The sequence below is a fragment of the Chiloscyllium plagiosum genome, unplaced genomic scaffold (assembly GCF_037043375.1).
Source record: "Chiloscyllium plagiosum isolate Xiang-an unplaced genomic scaffold, Cpla_swu_hap1 HiC_scaffold_84, whole genome shotgun sequence".
Lineage (NCBI taxonomy): Eukaryota > Metazoa > Chordata > Chondrichthyes > Orectolobiformes > Hemiscylliidae > Chiloscyllium > Chiloscyllium plagiosum.
In genome coordinates this window covers 267,457-290,167 of record NW_028270223.1, presented here as the reverse complement: position 1 = coordinate 290,167, position 22,711 = coordinate 267,457, and the positions used below count along the sequence as shown (strand labels likewise).

Genomic DNA, 22,711 nt, shown 5'->3' with positions numbered 1-22,711 from the left:
AACGTTGAATCCGTTCTACGTTTCACCTTTTTGTTTCCAATAGCTCGTTGTTGTCCAGCGTAATTGACATCTTGAAAACGTAAAAAAAAAAGACACGTTAAATTGATGACAAAATATAGACAAAGCTGTCGTCGATGTTTGTACCGTAGGGCGAGGTGGAATAGGCTGGGACGACTTTCCCTGCAGCGTTACAGCTGCGACATGACCTTATGGAAGGGTGGTTAACTGAGTTTTACCCAAGTTGGTGTGAGTTGAAAACTCGAGAGCATAGCTTTAAGGTGATTGGGCTGAAAGTGACAAAGGACCTGAGGCACATTTCCCACAAAGAAGGTTGTGCGTGTTTGGAATGATCTACCAGAGGAAGTGGAGGAGGCTATTACACTCAGAAAATTGCAAAGGTAATCGGGTGAGTTTCTGGATATGATGCGTTTAGAGGGATTGGGGCCAAATGCTGGGGAACGGGACTTGTTTAATTTTGGCGATGTGGTGAGCACGGATGAGGTCCACCGAAGTATCTTTTTCCACGATGTACCCCAATTACGTCATGTTACCGGCTTTAAAGGATTACTTTTTAGCGGAGTTTGCCATCGCAGTCTGTGGCACAAACATTTAGTCTGTTCGACTGCTCACGGGAGAGGTAGTATTGTGAAACACTGCAGAAACGAACGACTTCCTTACTTTAGCTCCGACTGACCATACTCTGCGAAATTTTCCCAGATCCTCTGCTGAGAATTTTTGCTGCTGGAAGTTACCTCAGAAACCCTGTTAAATCGAAATGTATTGAGCGAATCGCAAAACAGAAAGCATTTAACACGGAACACAAACAAACTGGCATATCTCATGCATTTTCAGACACAGAGATGCATGAATGCTAAATGTGATACAGTCCGAGGGCATGAGTCATAAAGTAATCTCACAAATAACAACAGGGCATTTCCAAACGACTCTTTCAAAAAGCTCAACTTGCCTGGGATGGCACAACTGTTTGCGATTTTCCGAGCGGGAGGCGAACACGATCATGACAGTAGAGACATTTTGAAATATTTGGCAGTATCCCACACCACAGTTAGTTCCCTGGGAAGCAAACCCCTTTTACTTTTGTTTTCAACATCAATATACAGTGGGCACCGAAACAGCATTTTAACAAGCTGCAGCGTTGGAGTTGATCAGCAGAAATGGCAGTGGTGGGATTCGAACCCACGCCCCTTTCGAGACTGGAACCTGGATCCAGCGCCTTAGACCGCTCGGCCACACTACCAGCCCGCCGCGCCTTCTTATTTTCTTGTATTTCCAATTGTGCTCCTGCATAACAACAGATGCAAAGTCACATGATAAGGGTTCCATGATTCCTCTCGGACTCGCACAGCTGCTGGGATGTCCTCTCGGACTGGCACAGCTACAATGTCAATTTCGCAGCAGATATTGATAGCCCATCAATCCAGACAAAAATCAATGGTAAACTGAGTCTATCTTCTCAGACTCTTTTCAGCTACAAATGTATCTGTGAGTGCTTAAGAATATGGGTTCGCTTATGATTTGGTCAAATAACCATGAGCTGCTTGACATTACTGCAATTTCGAATCTCGCTTTGCTAAATGATTTCACCCATTGCTCGAAACAGGACGACTTTCACGTTTACACGGAACACCAAACACACCGGACTACAGGGAAAATGCACAAACCTGAGCAGGCCGTAATCCACATCATACCGTGCAGCATAGTTTCAGTCACTGTGTCTGTTTTTTTTTTCAGAATAAGAGTCCCAAAGAATGTTCTCCACCCGAAAACCGGAGGTAACATTACAATCCGAGAACGACAGATCACATTGTGAGGATGCTCTGACCTCGGAGCCAGTTCTAGAAGCGACTTTCCTTGCCTTTTACCTTAACCGTGCAATGTGCTGCAGAGATGTTCTCACCTGGACATGAGCCACATGGATACCAACTGCGTTGGAAACCTATGTGGGAATCGACGACAAGCGACTCGATAAATTTTGTTAAATTCCATGGTGCTTTTTAGAAATGCAGTTTCTGTTCACCTCAATCAAAACGTCAGTTTCTGAACATAGTAACAGAAGTCACAAGGTAATTACCTCACCGCACCCCCCACTCCGGAAGAGGTGCTAACTGCCCTTGAGTGCTTTTTGTTCTCGATGTGAAGAGCTTTCACGCCTGAGTCACCTTCACGTCTCTGGTTGCTGAGTGAATCACAAAGAAGGAATTTCACCAGAGCTGCAACTGCCTCACTTCTCCACTCGCCCTCCCCGTTTACATTTTCCTGCTCGTCAGTAATTTAAAGAAAACCAAATGGATGCGATGTCATTCTGTAGCCTCTCTGTCGATTCCTCCGTTTCAGTTCCAACATGACTTAGATCTCGGGGCGGACCTTAATACTAGCGACGCTATGAATGCGCAAGTCGAAAGGTTCCTCTGAGAGTGCAATTTCTTTCATTGCTGTTGCTGATTGAATGAGCCACTAACGTGCGAATTGCTCCAAAACATGATTCAGGATATCTGGTGCCAATTCTCGCACGTTGAATCACGATTGACAGCTTCCAAATGAGGTCTTTCTGAGACGACCTTGGGGTACATTTGACAAACAGACAAGTTCAGGAATTCGTGGTGCGCTGTGACACCAGAGCATCTGCTTCTTTCCTGTCTTTGAACCGAGCCGCCTGCGCAAGGAAGGCAAATGCGGTACTGCTTTTCGTGGAAGGATCAGAAGGCGGTAACTACACTCTCCAACAGAATGGCATATGATCAGAACCAGGTTGGAGAAAAACTTAACAACGCTTTGCACTGTAATTAAATGGAATTGCATTACATTTCACTCCCAGAGCAGATTTGTTCAAGCAAATTCGAAGGCTGGTTTGCAGATGGGAAAGCATGCAAGAAAGCTCAGCTCTTGTCCATGTAAAAGGCTGCAGTTGAAGAACAAAGCAGTTTCTGCCCAGTTTCGAACTGGGGACCTTTCGCGTGGGAGGCGAACGTGATGACCACTACACTACAGAAACAAGCCGGAGTCGGCAGTGCTGCGACTCAATGGCGTCCAACACTGAAAGTTGAATCCGTTCTACGTTTCACCTTTTTGTTTCCAATCGCTCGTTGTTGTCCAGCGTAATTGACATCTTGAAAACGTAAAAAAAAAGACACGTTAAATTGATGACAAAATATAGACAAAGCTGTCGTCGATGTTTGTACCGTAGGGCGAGGTGGAATAGGCTGGGACGACTTTCCCTGCAGCGTTACAGCTGCGACATGACCTTATGGAAGGGTGGTTAACTGAGTTTTACCCAAGTTGGTGTGAGTTGAAAACTCGAGAGCATAGCTTTAAGGTGATTGGGCTGAAAGTGACAAAGGACCTGAGGCACATTTCCCACAAAGAAGGTTGTGCGTGTTTGGAATGATCTACCAGAGGAAGTGGAGGAGGCTATTACACTCAGAAAATTGCAAAGGTAATCGGGTGAGTTTCTGGATATGATGCGTTTAGAGGGATTGGGGCCAAATGCTGGGGAACGGGACTTGTTTAATTTTGGCGATGTGGTGAGCACGGATGAGGTCCACCGAAGTATCTTTTTCCACGATGTACCCCAATTACGTCATGTTACCGGCTTTAAAGGATTACTTTTTAGCGGAGTTTGCCATCGCAGTCTGTGGCACAAACATTTAGTCTGTTCGATTGCTCACGGGAGAGGTAGTATTGTGAAACACTGCAGAAACGAACGACTTCCTTACTTTAGCTCCGACTGACCATACTCTGCGAAATTTTCCCAGATCCTCTGCTGAGAATTTTTGCTGCTGGAAGTTACCTCAGAAACCCTGTTAAATCGAAATGTATTGAGCGAATCGCAAAACAGAAAGCATTTAACACGGAACACAAACAAACTGGCATATCTCATGCATTTTCAGACACAGAGATGCATGAATGCTAAATGTGATACAGTCCGAGGGCATGAGTCATAAAGTAATCTCACAAATAACAACAGGGCATTTCCAAACGACTCTTTCAAAAAGCTCAACTTGCCTGGGATGGCACAACTGTTTGCGATTTTCCGAGCGGGAGGCGAACACGATCATGACAGTAGAGACATTTTGAAATATTTGGCAGTATCCCACACCACAGTTAGTTCCCTGGGAAGCAAACCCCTTTTTACTTTTGTTTTCAACATCAATATACAGTGGGCACCGAAACAGCATTTTAACAAGCTGCAGCGTTGGAGTTGATCAGCAGAAATGGCAGTGGTGGGATTCGAACCCACGCCCCTTTCGAGACTGGAACCTGGATCCAGCGCCTTAGACCGCTCGGCCACACTATCAGCCGGCCTCGCCTTCTTATTTTCTTGTATTTCCAATTGTGCTCCTGCATAACAACAGATGCAAAGTCACATGATAAGGGTTCCATGATTCCTCTCGGACTCGCACAGCTGCTGGGATGTCCTCTCGGACTGGCACAGCTACAATGTCAATTTCGCAGCAGATATTGATAGCCCATCAATCCAGACAAAAATCAATGGTAAACTGAGTCTATCTTCTCAGACTCTTTTCAGCTACAAATGTATCTGTGAGTGCTTAAGAATATGGGTTCGCTTATGATTTGGTCAAATAACCATGAGCTGCTTGACATTACTGCAATTTCGAATCTCGCTTTGCTAAATGATTTCACCCATTGCTCGAAACAGGACGACTTTCACGTTTACACGGAACACCAAACACACCGGACTACAGGGAAAATGCACAAACCTGAGCAGGCCGTAATCCACATCATACCGTGCAGCATAGTTTCAGTCACTGTGTCTGTTTTTTTTTTCAGAATAAGAGTCCCAAAGAATGTTCTCCACCCGAAAACCGGAGGTAACATTACAATCCGAGAACGACAGATCACATTGTGAGGATGCTCTGACCTCGGAGCCAGTTCTAGAAGCGACTTTCCTTGCCTTTTACCTTAACCGTGCAATGTGCTGCAGAGATGTTCTCACCTGGACATGAGCCACATGGATACCAACTGCGTTGGAAACCTATGTGGGAATCGACGACAAGCGACTCGATAAATTTTGTTAAATTCCATGGTGCTTTTTAGAAATGCAGTTTCTGTTCACCTCAATCAAAACGTCAGTTTCTGAACATAGTAACAGAAGTCACAAGGTAATTACCTCACCGCACCCCCCACTCCGGAAGAGGTGCTAACTGCCCTTGAGTGCTTTTTGTTCTCGATGTGAAGAGCTTTCACGCCTGAGTCACCTTCACGTCTCTGGTTGCTGAGTGAATCACAAAGAAGGAATTTCACCAGAGCTGCAACTGCCTCACTTCTCCACTCGCCCTCCCCGTTTACATTTTCCTGCTCGTCAGTAATTTAAAGAAAACCAAATGGATGCGATGTCATTCTGTAGCCTCTCTGTCGATTCCTCCGTTTCAGTTCCAACATGACTTAGATCTCGGGGCGGACCTTAATACTAGCGACGCTATGAATGCGCAAGTCGAAAGGTTCCTCTGAGAGTGCAATTTCTTTCATTGCTGTTGCTGATTGAATGAGCCACTAACGTGCGAATTGCTCCAAAACATGATTCAGGATATCTGGTGCCAATTCTCGCACGTTGAATCACGATTGACAGCTTCCAAATGAGGTCTTTCTGAGACGACCTTGGGGTACATTTGACAAACAGACAAGTTCAGGAATTCGTGGTGCGCTGTGACACCAGAGCATCTGCTTCTTTCCTGTCTTTGAACCGAGCCGTCTGCGCAAGGAAGGCAAATGCGGTACTGCTTTTCGTGGAAGGATCAGAAGGCGGTAACTACACTCTCCAACAGAATGGCATATGATCAGAACCAGGTTGGAGAAAAACTTAACAACGCTTTGCACTGTAATTAAATGGAATTGCATTACATTTCACTCCCAGAGCAGATTTGTTCAAGCAAATTCGAAGGCTGGTTTGCAGATGGGAAAGCATGCAAGAAAGCTCAGCTCTTGTCCATGTAAAAGGCTGCAGTTGAAGAACAAAGCAGTTTCTGCCCAGTTTCGAACTGGGGACCTTTCGCGTGTGAGGCGAACGTGATGACCACTACACTACAGAAACAAGCCGGAGTCGGCAGTGCTGCGACTCAATGGCGTCCAACACTGAACGTTGAATCCGTTCTACGTTTCACCTTTTTGTTTCCAATAGCTCGTTGTTGTCCAGCGTAATTGACATCTTGAAAACGTAAAAAAAAAAGACACGTTAAATTGATGACAAAATATAGACAAAGCTGTCGTCGATGTTTGTACCGTAGGGCGAGGTGGAATAGGCTGGGACGACTTTCCCTGCAGCGTTACAGCTGCGACATGACCTTATGGAAGGGTGGTTAACTGAGTTTTACCCAAGTTGGTGTGAGTTGAAAACTCGAGAGCATAGCTTTAAGGTGATTGGGCTGAAAGTGACAAAGGACCTGAGGCACATTTCCCACAAAGAAGGTTGTGCGTGTTTGGAATGATCTACCAGAGGAAGTGGAGGAGGCTATTACACTCAGAAAATTGCAAAGGTAATCGGGTGAGTTTCTGGATATGATGCGTTTAGAGGGATTGGGGCCAAATGCTGGGGAACGGGACTTGTTTAATTTTGGCGATGTGGTGAGCACGGATGAGGTCCACCGAAGTATCTTTTTCCACGATGTACCCCAATTACGTCATGTTACCGGCTTTAAAGGTTTACTTTTTAGCGGAGTTTGCCATCGCAGTCTGTGGCACAAACATTTAGTCTGTTCGACTGCTCACGGGAGAGGTAGTATTGTGAAACACTGCAGAAACGAACGACTTCCTTACTTTAGCTCCGACTGACCATACTCTGCGAAATTTTCCCAGATCCTCTGCTGAGAATTTTTGCTGCTGGAAGTTACCTCAGAAACCCTGTTAAATCGAAATGTATTGAGCGAATCGCAAAACAGAAAGCATTTAACACGGAACACAAACAAACTGGCATATCTCATGCATTTTCAGACACAGAGATGCATGAATGCTAAATGTGATACAGTCCGAGGGCATGAGTCATAAAGTAATCTCACAACTAACAACAGGGCATTTCCAAACGACTCTTTCAAAAAGCTCAACTTGCCTGGGATGGCAGAACTGTTTGCGATTTTCCGAGCGGGAGGCTCATGACAGTAGAGACATTTTGAAATATTTGGCAGTATCCCACACCACAGTTAGTTCCCTGGGAAGCAAACCCCTTTAACTTTTGTTTTCAACATCAATATACAGTGGGCACCGAAACAGCATTTTAACAAGCTGCAGCGTTGGAGTGGATCAGCAGAAATGGCAGTGGTGGGATTCGAACCCACGCCCCTTTCGAGACTGGAACCTGGATCCAGCGCCTTAGACCGCTCGGCCACACTACCAGCCGGCCGCGCCTTCTTATTTTCTTGTATTTCCAATTGTGCTCCTGCATAACAACAGATGCAAAGTCACATGATAAGGGTTCCATGATTCCTCTCGGACTCGCACAGCTGCTGGGATGTCCTCTCGGACTGGCACAGCTACAATGTCAATTTCGCAGCAGGTATTGATAGCCCATCAATCCAGACAAAAATCAATGGTAAACTGAGTCTATCTTCTCAGACTCTTTTCAGCTACAAATGTATCTGTGAGTGCTTAAGAATATGGGTTCGCTTATGATTTGGTCAAATAACCATGAGCTGCTTGACATTACTGCAATTTCGAATCTCGCTTTGCTAAATGATTTCACCCATTGCTCGAAACAGGACGACTTTCACGTTTACACGGAACACCAAACACACCGGACTACAGGGAAAATGCACAAACCTGAGCAGGCCGTAATCCACATCATACCGTGCAGCATAGTTTCAGTCACTGTGTCTGTTTTTTTTTTCAGAATAAGAGTCCCAAAGAATGTTCTCCACCCGAAAACCGGAGGTAACATTACAATCCGAGAACGACAGATCACATTGTGAGGATGCTCTGACCTCGGAGCCAGTTCTAGAAGCGACTTTCCTTGCCTTTTACCTTAACCGTGCAATGTGCTGCAGAGATGTTCTCACCTGGACATGAGCCACATGGATACCAACTGCGTTGGAAACCTATGTGGGAATCGACGACAAGCGACTCGATAAATTTTGTTAAATTCCATGGTGCTTTTTAGAAATGCAGTTTCTGTTCACCTCAATCAAAACGTCAGTTTCTGAACATAGTAACAGAAGTCACAAGGTAATTACCTCACCGCACCCCCCACTCCGGAAGAGGTGCTAACTGCCCTTGAGTGCTTTTTGTTCTCGATGTGAAGAGCTTTCACGCCTGAGTCACCTTCACGTCTCTGGTTGCTGAGTGAATCACAAAGAAGGAATTTCACCAGAGCTGCAACTGCCTCACTTCTCCACTCGCCCTCCCCGTTTACATTTTCCTGCTCGTCAGTAATTTAAAGAAAACCAAATGGATGCGATGTCATTCTGTAGCCTCTCTGTCGATTCCTCCGTTTCAGTTCCAACATGACTTAGATCTCGGGGCGGACCTTAATACTAGCGACGCTATGAATGCGCAAGTCGAAAGGTTCCTCTGAGAGTGCAATTTCTTTCATTGCTGTTGCTGATTGAATGAGCCACTAACGTGCGAATTGCTCCAAAACATGATTCAGGATATCTGGTGCCAATTCTCGCACGTTGAATCACGATTGACAGCTTCCAAATGAGGTCTTTCTGAGACGACCTTGGGGTACATTTGACAAACAGACAAGTTCAGGAATTCGTGGTGCGCTGTGACACCAGAGCATCTGCTTCTTTCCTGTCTTTGAACCGAGCCGTCTGCGCAAGGAAGGCAAATGCGGTACTGCTTTTCGTGGAAGGATCAGAAGGCGGTAACTACACTCTCCAACAGAATGGCATATGATCAGAACCAGGTTGGAGAAAAACTTAACAACGCTTTGCACTGTAATTAAATGGAATTGCATTACATTTCACTCCCAGAGCAGATTTGTTCAAGCAAATTCGAAGGCTGGTTTGCAGATGGGAAAGCATGCAAGAAAGCTCAGCTCTTGTCCATGTAAAAGGCTGCAGTTGAAGAACAAAGCAGTTTCTGCCCAGTTTCGAACTGGGGACCTTTCGCGTGTGAGGCGAACGTGATGACCACTACACTACAGAAACAAGCCGGAGTCGGCAGTGCTGCGACTCAATGGCGTCCAACACTGAACGTTGAATCCGTTCTACGTTTCACCTTTTTGTTTCCAATAGCTCGTTGTTGTCCAGCGTAATTGACATCTTGAAAACGTAAAAAAAAAAGACACGTTAAATTGATGACAAAATATAGACAAAGCTGTCGTCGATGTTTGTACCGTAGGGCGAGGTGGAATAGGCTGGGACGACTTTCCCTGCAGCGTTACAGCTGCGACATGACCTTATGGAAGGGTGGTTAACTGAGTTTTACCCAAGTTGGTGTGAGTTGAAAACTCGAGAGCATAGCTTTAAGGTGATTGGGCTGAAAGTGACAAAGGACCTGAGGCACATTTCCCACAAAGAAGGTTGTGCGTGTTTGGAATGATCTACCAGAGGAAGTGGAGGAGGCTATTACACTCAGAAAATTGCAAAGGTAATCGGGTGAGTTTCTGGATATGATGCGTTTAGAGGGATTGGGGCCAAATGCTGGGGAACGGGACTTGTTTAATTTTGGCGATGTGGTGAGCACGGATGAGGTCCACCGAAGTATCTTTTTCCACGATGTACCCCAATTACGTCATGTTACCGGCTTTAAAGGTTTACTTTTTAGCGGAGTTTGCCATCGCAGTCTGTGGCACAAACATTTAGTCTGTTCGACTGCTCACGGGAGAGGTAGTATTGTGAAACACTGCAGAAACGAACGACTTCCTTACTTTAGCTCCGACTGACCATACTCTGCGAAATTTTCCCAGATCCTCTGCTGAGAATTTTTGCTGCTGGAAGTTACCTCAGAAACCCTGTTAAATCGAAATGTATTGAGCGAATCGCAAAACAGAAAGCATTTAACACGGAACACAAACAAACTGGCATATCTCATGCATTTTCAGACACAGAGATGCATGAATGCTAAATGTGATACAGTCCGAGGGCATGAGTCATAAAGTAATCTCACAACTAACAACAGGGCATTTCCAAACGACTCTTTCAAAAAGCTCAACTTGCCTGGGATGGCAGAACTGTTTGCGATTTTCCGAGCGGGAGGCTCATGACAGTAGAGACATTTTGAAATATTTGGCAGTATCCCACACCACAGTTAGTTCCCTGGGAAGCAAACCCCTTTAACTTTTGTTTTCAACATCAATATACAGTGGGCACCGAAACAGCATTTTAACAAGCTGCAGCGTTGGAGTGGATCAGCAGAAATGGCAGTGGTGGGATTCGAACCCACGCCCCTTTCGAGACTGGAACCTGGATCCAGCGCCTTAGACCGCTCGGCCACACTACCAGCCGGCCGCGCCTTCTTATTTTCTTGTATTTCCAATTGTGCTCCTGCATAACAACAGATGCAAAGTCACATGATAAGGGTTCCATGATTCCTCTCGGACTCGCACAGCTGCTGGGATGTCCTCTCGGACTGGCACAGCTACAATGTCAATTTCGCAGCAGGTATTGATAGCCCATCAATCCAGACAAAAATCAATGGTAAACTGAGTCTATCTTCTCAGACTCTTTTCAGCTACAAATGTATCTGTGAGTGCTTAAGAATATGGGTTCGCTTATGATTTGGTCAAATAACCATGAGCTGCTTGACATTACTGCAATTTCGATTCTCGCTTTGCTAAATGATTTCACCCATTGCTCGAAACAGGACGACTTTCACGTTTACACGGAACACCAAACACACCGGACTACAGGGAAAATGCACAAATCTGAGCAGGCCGTAATCCACATCATACCGTGCAGCATAGTTTCAGTCACTGTGTCTGTTTTTTTTTTCAGAATAAGAGTCCCAAAGAATGTTCTCCACCCGAAAACCGGAGGTAACATTACAATCCGAGAACGACAGATCACATTGTGAGGATGCTCTGACCTCGGAGCCAGTTCTAGAAGCGACTTTCCTTGCCTTTTACCTTAACCGTGCAATGTGCTGCAGAGATGTTCTCACCTGGACATGAGCCACATGGATACCAACTGCGTTGGAAACCTATGTGGGAATCGACGACAAGCGACTCGATAAATTTTGTTAAATTCCATGGTGCTTTTTAGAAATGCAGTTTCTGTTCACCTCAATCAAAACGTCAGTTTCTGAACATAGTAACAGAAGTCACAAGGTAATTACCTCACCGCACCCCCCACTCCGGAAGAGGTGCTAACTGCCCTTGAGTGCTTTTTGTTCTCGATGTGAAGAGCTTTCACGCCTGAGTCACCTTCACGTCTCTGGTTGCTGAGTGAATCACAAAGAAGGAATTTCACCAGAGCTGCAACTGCCTCACTTCTCCACTCGCCCTCCCCGTTTACATTTTCCTGCTCGTCAGTAATTTAAAGAAAACCAAATGGATGCGATGTCATTCTGTAGCCTCTCTGTCGATTCCTCCGTTTCAGTTCCAACATGACTTAGATCTCGGGGCGGACCTTAATACTAGCGACGCTATGAATGCGCAAGTCGAAAGGTTCCTCTGAGAGTGCAATTTCTTTCATTGCTGTTGCTGATTGAATGAGCCACTAACGTGCGAATTGCTCCAAAACATGATTCAGGATATCTGGTGCCAATTCTCGCACGTTGAATCACGATTGACAGCTTCCAAATGAGGTCTTTCTGAGACGACCTTGGGGTACATTTGACAAACAGACAAGTTCAGGAATTCGTGGTGCGCTGTGACACCAGAGCATCTGCTTCTTTCCTGTCTTTGAACCGAGCCGCCTGCGCAAGGAAGGCAAATGCGGTACTGCTTTTCGTGGAAGGATCAGAAGGCGGTAACTACACTCTCCAACAGAATGGCATATGATCAGAACCAGGTTGGAGAAAAACTTAACAACGCTTTGCACTGTAATTAAATGGAATTGCATTACATTTCACTCCCAGAGCAGATTTGTTCAAGCAAATTCGAAGGCTGGTTTGCAGATGGGAAAGCATGCAAGAAAGCTCAGCTCTTGTCCATGTAAAAGGCTGCAGTTGAAGAACAAAGCAGTTTCTGCCCAGTTTCGAACTGGGGACCTTTCGCATGTGAGGCGAACGTGATGACCACTACACTACAGAAACAAGCCGGAGTCGGCAGTGCTGCGACTCAATGGCGTCCAACACTGAACGTTGAATCCGTTCTACGTTTCACCTTTTTGTTTCCAATAGCTCGTTGTTGTTCAGCGTAATTGACATCTTGAAAACGTAAAAAAAAAAAGACACGTTAAATTGATGACAAAATATAGACAAAGCTGTCGTCGATGTTTGTACCGTAGGGCGAGGTGGAATAGGCTGGGACGACTTTCCCTGCAGCGTAACAGCTGCGACATGACCTTATGGAAGGGTGGTTAACTGAGTTTTACCCAAGTTGGTGTGAGTTGAAAACTCGAGAGCATAGCTTTAAGGTGATTGGGCTGAAAGTGACAAAGGACCTGAGGCACATTTCCCACAAAGAAGGTTGTGCGTGTTTGGAATGATCTACCAGAGGAAGTGGAGGAGGCTATTACACTCAGAAAATTGCAAAGGTAATCGGGTGAGTTTCTGGATATGATGCGTTTAGAGGGATTGGGGCCAAATGCTGGGGAACGGGACTTGTTTAATTTTGGCGATGTGGTGAGCACGGATGAGGTCCACCGAAGTATCTTTTTCCACGATGTACCCCAATTACGTCATGTTACCGGCTTTAAAGGATTACTTTTTAGCGGAGTTTGCCATCGCAGTCTGTGGCACAAACATTTAGTCTGTTCGACTGCTCACGGGAGAGGTAGTATTGTGAAACACTGCAGAAACGAACGACTTCCTTACTTTAGCTCCGACTGACCATACTCTGCGAAATTTTCCCAGATCCTCTGCTGAGAATTTTTGCTGCTGGAAGTTACCTCAGAAACCCTGTTAAATCGAAATGTATTGAGCGAATCGCAAAACAGAAAGCATTTAACACGGAACACAAACAAACTGGCATATCTCATGCATTTTCAGACACAGAGATGCATGAATGCTAAATGTGATACAGTCCGAGGGCATGAGTCATAAAGTAATCTCACAAATAACAACAGGGCATTTCCAAACGACTCTTTCAAAAAGCTCAACTTGCCTGGGATGGCACAACTGTTTGCGATTTTCCGAGCGGGAGGCGAACACGATCATGACAGTAGAGACATTTTGAAATATTTGGCAGTATCCCACACCACAGTTAGTTCCCTGGGAAGCAAACCCCTTTTACTTTTGTTTTCAACATCAATATACAGTGGGCACCGAAACAGCATTTTAACAAGCTGCAGCGTTGGAGTTGATCAGCAGAAATGGCAGTGGTGGGATTCGAACCCACGCCCCTTTCGAGACTGGAACCTGGATCCAGCGCCTTAGACCGCTCGGCCACACTACCAGCCCGCCGCGCCTTCTTATTTTCTTGTATTTCCAATTGTGCTCCTGCATAACAACAGATGCAAAGTCACATGATAAGGGTTCCATGATTCCTCTCGGACTCGCACAGCTGCTGGGATGTCCTCTCGGACTGGCACAGCTACAATGTCAATTTCGCAGCAGATATTGATAGCCCATCAATCCAGACAAAAATCAATGGTAAACTGAGTCTATCTTCTCAGACTCTTTTCAGCTACAAATGTATCTGTGAGTGCTTAAGAATATGGGTTCGCTTATGATTTGGTCAAATAACCATGAGCTGCTTGACATTACTGCAATTTCGATTCTCGCTTTGCTAAATGATTTCACCCATTGCTCGAAACAGGACGACTTTCACGTTTACACGGAACACCAAACACACCGGACTACAGGGAAAATGCACAAACCTGAGCAGGCCGTAATCCACATCATACCGTGCAGCATAGTTTCAGTCACTGTGTCTGTTTTTTTTTTCAGAATAAGAGTCCCAAAGAATGTTCTCCACCCGAAAACCGGAGGTAACATTACAATCCGAGAACGACAGATCACATTGTGAGGATGCTCTGACCTCGGAGCCAGTTCTAGAAGCGACTTTCCTTGCCTTTTACCTTAACCGTGCAATGTGCTGCAGAGATGTTCTCACCTGGACATGAGCCACATGGATACCAACTGCGTTGGAAACCTATGTGGGAATCGACGACAAGCGACTCGATAAATTTTGTTAAATTCCATGGTGCTTTTTAGAAATGCAGTTTCTGTTCACCTCAATCAAAACGTCAGTTTCTGAACATAGTAACAGAAGTCACAAGGTAATTACCTCACCGCACCCCCCACTCCGGAAGAGGTGCTAACTGCCCTTGAGTGCTTTTTGTTCTCGATGTGAAGAGCTTTCACGCCTGAGTCACCTTCACGTCTCTGGTTGCTGAGTGAATCACAAAGAAGGAATTTCACCAGAGCTGCAACTGCCTCACTTCTCCACTCGCCCTCCCCGTTTACATTTTCCTGCTCGTCAGTAATTTAAAGAAAACCAAATGGATGCGATGTCATTCTGTAGCCTCTCTGTCGATTCCTCCGTTTCAGTTCCAACATGACTTAGATCTCGGGGCGGACCTTAATACTAGCGACGCTATGAATGCGCAAGTCGAAAGGTTCCTCTGAGAGTGCAATTTCTTTCATTGCTGTTGCTGATTGAATGAGCCACTAACGTGCGAATTGCTCCAAAACATGATTCAGGATATCTGGTGCCAATTCTCGCACGTTGAATCACGATTGACAGCTTCCAAATGAGGTCTTTCTGAGACGACCTTGGGGTACATTTGACAAACAGACAAGTTCAGGAATTCGTGGTGCGCTGTGACACCAGAGCATCTGCTTCTTTCCTGTCTTTGAACCGAGCCGCCTGCGCAAGGAAGGCAAATGCGGTACTGCTTTTCGTGGAAGGATCAGAAGGCGGTAACTACACTCTCCAACAGAATGGCATATGATCAGAACCAGGTTGGAGAAAAACTTAACAACGCTTTGCACTGTAATTAAATGGAATTGCATTACATTTCACTCCCAGAGCAGATTTGTTCAAGCAAATTCGAAGGCTGGTTTGCAGATGGGAAAGCATGCAAGAAAGCTCAGCTCTTGTCCATGTAAAAGGCTGCAGTTGAAGAACAAAGCAGTTTCTGCCCAGTTTCGAACTGGGGACCTTTCGCGTGGGAGGCGAACGTGATGACCACTACACTACAGAAACAAGCCGGAGTCGGCAGTGCTGCGACTCAATGGCGTCCAACACTGAAAGTTGAATCCGTTCTACGTTTCACCTTTTTGTTTCCAATCGCTCGTTGTTGTCCAGCGTAATTGACATCTTGAAAACGTAAAAAAAAAGACACGTTAAATTGATGACAAAATATAGACAAAGCTGTCGTCGATGTTTGTACCGTAGGGCGAGGTGGAATAGGCTGGGACGACTTTCCCTGCAGCGTTACAGCTGCGACATGACCTTATGGAAGGGTGGTTAACTGAGTTTTACCCAAGTTGGTGTGAGTTGAAAACTCGAGAGCATAGCTTTAAGGTGATTGGGCTGAAAGTGACAAAGGACCTGAGGCACATTTCCCACAAAGAAGGTTGTGCGTGTTTGGAATGATCTACCAGAGGAAGTTGAGGAGGCTATTACACTCAGAAAATTGCAAAGGTAATCGGGTGAGTTTCTGGATATGATGCGTTTAGAGGGATTGGGGCCAAATGCTGGGGAACGGGACTTGTTTAATTTTGGCGATGTGGTGAGCACGGATGAGGTCCACCGAAGTATCTTTTTCCACGATGTACCCCAATTACGTCATGTTACCGGCTTTAAAGGATTACTTTTTAGCGGAGTTTGCCATCGCAGTCTGTGGCACAAACATTTAGTCTGTTCGATTGCTCACGGGAGAGGTAGTATTGTGAAACACTGCAGAAACGAACGACTTCCTTACTTTAGCTCCGACTGACCATACTCTGCGAAATTTTCCCAGATCCTCTGCTGAGAATTTTTGCTGCTGGAAGTTACCTCAGAAACCCTGTTAAATCGAAATGTATTGAGCGAATCGCAAAACAGAAAGCATTTAACACGGAACACAAACAAACTGGCATATCTCATGCATTTTCAGACACAGAGATGCATGAATGCTAAATGTGATACAGTCCGAGGGCATGAGTCATAAAGTAATCTCACAAATAACAACAGGGCATTTCCAAACGACTCTTTCAAAAAGCTCAACTTGCCTGGGATGGCACAACTGTTTGCGATTTTCCGAGCGGGAGGCGAACACGATCATGACAGTAGAGACTTTTTGAAATATTTGGCAGTATCCCACACCACAGTTAGTTCCCTGGGAAGCAAACCCCTTTTTACTTTTGTTTTCAACATCAATATACAGTGGGCACCGAAACAGCATTTTAACAAGCTGCAGCGTTGGAGTTGATCAGCAGAAATGGCAGTGGTGGGATTCGAACCCACGCCCCTTTCGAGACTGGAACCTGGATCCAGCGCCTTAGACCGCTCGGCCACACTATCAGCCGGCCTCGCCTTCTTATTTTCTTGTATTTCCAATTGTGCTCCTGCATAACAACAGATGCAAAGTCACATGATAAGGGTTCCATGATTCCTCTCGGACTCGCACAGCTGCTGGGATGTCCTCTCGGACTGGCACAGCTACAATGTCAATTTCGCAGCAGATATTGATAGCCCATCAATCCAGACAAAAATCAATGGTAAACTGAGTCTATCTTCTCAGACTCTTTTCAGCTACAAATGTATCTGTGAGTGCTTAAGAATATGGGTTCGCTTATGATTTGGTCAAATAACCATGAGCTGCTTGACATTACTGCAATTTCGAATCTCGCTTTGCTAAATGATTTCACCCATTGCTCGAAACAGGACGACTTTCACGTTTACACGGAACACCAAACACACCGGACTACAGGGAAAATGCACAAACCTGAGCAGGCCGTAATCCACATCATACCGTGCAGCATAGTTTCAGTCACTGTGTCTGTTTTTTTTTTCAGAATAAGAGTCCCAAAGAATGTTCTCCACCCGAAAACCGGAGGTAACATTACAATCCGAGAACGACAGATCACATTGTGAGGATGCTCTGACCTCGGAGCCAGTTCTAGAAGCGACTTTCCTTGCCTTTTACCTTAACCGTGCAATGTGCTGCAGAGATGTTCTCACCTGGACATGAGCCACATGGATACCAACTGCGTTGGAAACCTATGTGGGAATCGACGACAAGCGACTCGATAAATTTTGTTAAATTCCATGGTGCTTTTTAGAAATGCAGTTTCTGTTCACCTCAATCAAAACGTCAGTTTCTGAACATAGTAACAGAAGTCACAAGGTAATTACCTCACCGCACCCCCCACTCCGGAAGAGGTGCTAACTGCCCTTGAGTGCTTTTTGTTCTCGATGTGAAGAGCTTTCACGCCTGAGTCACCTTCACGTCTCTGGTTGCTGAGTGAATCACAAAGAAGGAATTTCACCAGAGCTGCAACTGCCTCACTTCTCCACTCGCCCTCCCCGTTTACATTTTCCTGCTCGTCAGTAATTTAAAGAAAACCAAATGGATGCGATGTCATTCTGTAGCCTCTCTGTCGATTCCTCCGTTTCAGTTCCAACATGACTTAGATCTCGGGGCGGACCTTAATACTAGCGACGCTATGAATGCGCAAGTCGAAAGGTTCCTCTGAGAGTGCAATTTCTTTCATTGCTGTTGCTGATTGAATGAGCCACTAACGTGCGAATTGCTCCAAAACATGATTCAGGATATCTGGTGCCAATTCTCGCACGTTGAATCACGATTGACAGCTTCCAAATGAGGTCTTTCTGAGACGACCTTGGGGTACATTTGACAAACAGACAAGTTCAGGAATTCGTGGTGCGCTGTGACACCAGAGCATCTGCTTCTTTCCTGTCTTTGAACCGAGCCGCCTGCGCAAGGAAGGCAAATGCGGTATTGCTTTTCGTGGAAGGATCAGAAGGCGGTAACTACACTCTCCAACAGAATGGCATATGATCAGAACCAGGTTGGAGAAAAACTTAACAACGCTTTGCACTGTAATTAAATGGAATTGCATTACATTTCACTCCCAGAGCAGATTTGTTCAAGCAAATTCGAAGGCTGGTTTGCAGATGGGAAAGCATGCAAGAAAGCTCAGCTCTTGTCCATGTAAAAGGCTGCAGTTGAAGAACAAAGCAGTTTCTGCCCAGTTTCGAACTGGGGACCTTTCGCGTGGGAGGCGAACGTGATGACCACTACACTACAGAAACAAGCCGGAGTCGGCACTGCTGCGACTCAATGGCGTCCAACACTGAAAGTTGAATCCGTTCTACGTTTCACCTTTTTGTTTCCAATCGCTCGTTGTTGTCCAGCGTAATTGACATCTTGAAAACGTAAAAAAAAAGACACGTTAAATTGATGACAAAATATAGACAAAGCTGTCGTCGATGTTTGTACCGTAGGGCGAGGTGGAATAGGCTGGGACGACTTTCCCTGCAGCGTTACAGCTGCGACATGACCTTATGGAAGGGTGGTTAACTGAGTTTTACCCAAGTTGGTGTGAGTTGAAAACTCGAGAGCATAGCTTTAAGGTGATTGGGCTGAAAGTGACAAAGGACCTGAGGCACATTTCCCACAAAGAAGGTTGTGCGTGTTTGGAATGATCTACCAGAGGAAGTGGAGGAGGCTATTACACTCAGAAAATTGCAAAGGTAATCGGGTGAGTTTCTGGATATGATGCGTTTAGAGGGATTGGGGCCAAATGCTGGGGAACGGGACTTGTTTAATTTTGGCGATGTGGTGAGCACGGATGAGGTCCACCGAAGTATCTTTTTCCACGATGTACCCCAATTACGTCATGTTACCGGCTTTAAAGGATTACTTTTTAGCGGAGTTTGCCATCGCAGTCTGTGGCACAAACATTTAGTCTGTTCGATTGCTCACGGGAGAGGTAGTATTGTGAAACACTGCAGAAACGAACGACTTCCTTACTTTAGCTCCGACTGACCATACTCTGCGAAATTTTCCCAGATCCTCTGCTGAGAATTTTTGCTGCTGGAAGTTACCTCAGAAACCCTGTTAAATCGAAATGTATTGAGCGAATCGCAAAACAGAAAGCATTTAACACGGACCACAAACAAACTGGCATATCTCATGCATTTTCAGACACAGAGATGCATGAATGCTAAATGTGATACAGTCCGAGGGCATGAGTCATAAAGTAATCTCACAAATAACAACAGGGCATTTCCAAACGACTCTTTCAAAAAGCTCAACTTGCCTGGGATGGCACAACTGTTTGCGATTTTCCGAGCGGGAGGCGAACACGATCATGACAGTAGAGACATTTTGAAATATTTGGCAGTATCCCACACCACAGTTAGTTCCCTGGGAAGCAAACCCCTTTAACTTTTGTTTTCAACATCAATATACAGGGGGCACCGAAACAGCATTTTAACAAGCTGCAGCGTTGGAGTTGATCAGCAGAAATGGCAGTGGTGGGATTCGAACCCACGCCCCTTTCGAGACTGGAACCTGGATCCAGCGCCTTAGACCGCTCGGCCACACTACCAGCCGGCCGCGCCTTCTTATTTTCTTGTATTTCCAATTGTGCTCCTGCATAACAACAGATGCAAAGTCACATGATAAGGGTTCCATGATTCCTCTCGGACTCGCACAGCTGCTGGGATGTCCTCTCGGACTGGCACAGCTACAATGTCAATTTCGCAGCAGATATTGATAGCCCATCAATCCAGACAAAAATCAATGGTAAACTGAGTCTATCTTCTCAGACTCTTTTCAGCTACAAATGTATCTGTGAGTGCTTAAGAATATGGGTTCGCTTATGATTTGGTCAAATAACCATGAGCTGCTTGACATTACTGCAATTTCGATTCTCGCTTTGCTAAATGATTTCACCCATTGCTCGAAACAGGACGACTTTCACGTTTACACGGAACACCAAACACACCGGACTACAGGGAAAATGCACAAACCTGAGCAGGCCGTAATCCACATCATACCGTGCAGCATAGTTTCAGTCACTGTGTCTGTTTTTTTTTTCAGAATAAGAGTCCCAAAGAATGTTCTCCACCCGAAAACCGGAGGAAACATTACAATCCGAGAACGACAGATCACATTGTGAGGATGCTCTGACCTCGGAGCCAGTTCTAGAAGCGACTTTCCTTGCCTTTTACCTTAACCGTGCAATGTGCTGCAGAGATGTTCTCACCTGGACATGAGCCACATGGATACCAACTGCGTTGGAAACCTATGTGGGAATCGACGACAAGCGACTCGATAAATTTTGTTAAATTCCATGGTGCTTTTTAGAAATGCAGTTTCTGTTCACCTCAATCAAAACGTCAGTTTCTGAACATAGTAACAGTAGTCACAAGGTAATTACCTCACCGCACCCCCCACTCCGGAAGAGGTGCTAACTGCCCTTGAGTGCTTTTTGTTCTCGATGTGAAGAGCTTTCACGCCTGAGTCACCTTCACGTCTCTGGTTGCTGAGTGAATCACAAAGAAGGAATTTCACCAGAGCTGCAACTGCCTCACTTCTCCACTCGCCCTCCCCGTTTACATTTTCCTGCTCGTCAGTAATTTAAAGAAAACCAAATGGATGCGATGTCATTCTGTAGCCTCTCTGTCGATTCCTCCGTTTCAGTTCCAACATGACTTAGATCTCGGGGCGGACCTTAATACTAGCGACGCTATGAATGCGCAAGTCGAAAGGTTCCTCTGAGAGTGCAATTTCTTTCATTGCTGTTGCTGATTGAATGAGCCACTAACGTGCGAATTGCTCCAAAACATGATTCAGGATATCTGGTGCCAATTCTCGCACGTTGAATCACGATTGACAGCTTCCAAATGAGGTCTTTCTGAGACGACCTTGGGGTACATTTGACAAACAGACAAGTTCAGGAATTCGTGGTGCGCTGTGACACCAGAGCATCTGCTTCTTTCCTGTCTTTGAACCGAGCCGCCTGCGCAAGGAAGGCAAATGCGGTACTGCTTTTCGTGGAAGGATCAGAAGGCGGTAACTACACTCTCCAACAGAATGGCATATGATCAGAACCAGGTTGGAGAAAAACTTAACAACGCTTTGCACTGTAATTAAATGGAATTGCATTACATTTCACTCCCAGAGAAGATTTGTTCAAGCAAATTCGAAGGCTGGTTTGCAGATGGGAAAGCATGCAAGAAAGCTCAGCTCTTGTCCATGTAAAAGGCTGCAGTTGAAGAACAAAGCAGTTTCTGCCCAGTTTCGAACTGGGGACCTTTCGCGTGTGAGGCGAACGTGATGACCACTACACTACAGAAACAAGCCGGAGTCGGCAGTGCTGCGACTCAATGGCGTCCAACACTGAAAGTTGAATCCGTTCTACGTTTCACCTTTTTGTTTCCAATCGCTCGTTGTTGTCCAGCGTAATTGACATCTTGAAAACGTAAAAAAAAAGACACGTTAAATTGATGACAAAATATAGACAAAGCTGTCGTCGATGTTTGTACCGTAGGGCGAGGTGGAATAGGCTGGGACGACTTTCCCTGCAGCGTTACAGCTGCGACATGACCTTATGGAAGGGTGGTTAACTGAGTTTTACCCAAGTTGGTGTGAGTTGAAAACTCGAGAGCATAGCTTTAAGGTGATTGGGCTGAAAGTGACAAAGGACCTGAGGCACATTTCCCACAAAGAAGGTTGTGCGTGTTTGGAATGATCTACCAGAGGAAGTGGAGGAGGCTATTACACTCAGAAAATTGCAAAGGTAATCGGGTGAGTTTCTGGATATGATGCGTTTAGAGGGATTGGGGCCAAATGCTGGGGAACGGGACTTGTTTAATTTTGGCGATGTGGTGAGCACGGATGAGGTCCACCGAAGTATCTTTTTCCACGATGTACCCCAATTACGTCATGTTACCGGCTTTAAAGGATTACTTTTTAGCGGAGTTTGCCATCGCAGTCTGTGGCACAAACATTTAGTCTGTTCGACTGCTCACGGGAGAGGTAGTATTGTGAAACACTGCAGAAACGAACGACTTCCTTACTTTAGCTCCGACTGACCATACTCTGCGAAATTTTCCCAGATCCTCTGCTGAGAATTTTTGCTGCTGGAAGTTACCTCAGAAACCCTGTTAAATCGAAATGTATTGAGCGAATCGCAAAACAGAAAGCATTTAACACGGAACACAAACAAACTGGCATATCTCATGCATTTTCAGACACAGAGATGCATGAATGCTAAATGTGATACAGTCCGAGGGCATGAGTCATAAAGTAATCTCACAACTAACAACAGGGCATTTCCAAACGACTCTTTCAAAAAGCTCAACTTGCCTGGGATGGCAGAACTGTTTGCGATTTTCCGAGCGGGAGGCTCATGACAGTAGAGACATTTTGAAATATTTGGCAGTATCCCACACCACAGTTAGTTCCCTGGGAAGCAAACCCCTTTTACTTTTGTTTTCAACATCAATATACAGTGGGCACCGAAACAGCATTTTAACAAGCTGCAGCGTTGGAGTTGATCAGTAGAAATGGCAGTGGTGGGATTCGAACCCACGCCCCTTTCGAGACTGGAACCTGGATTCAGCGCCTTAGACCGCTCGGCCACACTACCAGCCGGCCGCGCCTTCTTATTTTCTTGTATTTCCAATTGTGCTCCTGCATAACAACAGATGCAAAGTCACATGATAAGG

At 45.5% G+C, this 22,711-nt stretch overlaps 3 non-coding genes across 3 annotated transcripts; all 3 read right to left on the bottom strand.

The window, feature by feature from the left end:
* Nucleotides 1-2,940: 2,940 nt before the first annotated feature.
* Nucleotides 2,941-3,013, bottom strand: trnag-ccc (transfer RNA glycine (anticodon CCC)). Its single transcript has one exon. It is a non-coding gene; the product is annotated as a tRNA-Gly (tRNA).
* Nucleotides 3,014-15,153: 12,140 nt separating this feature from the next.
* On the bottom strand, nucleotides 15,154-15,226 carry trnag-ccc (transfer RNA glycine (anticodon CCC)). Its single transcript has one exon. It is a non-coding gene; the product is annotated as a tRNA-Gly (tRNA).
* A 2,984-nt stretch (nucleotides 15,227-18,210) lies between these two features.
* Nucleotides 18,211-18,283, bottom strand: trnag-ccc (transfer RNA glycine (anticodon CCC)). Its single transcript has one exon. It is a non-coding gene; the product is annotated as a tRNA-Gly (tRNA).
* Between the last annotated feature and the right edge of the window lie 4,428 nt (nucleotides 18,284-22,711).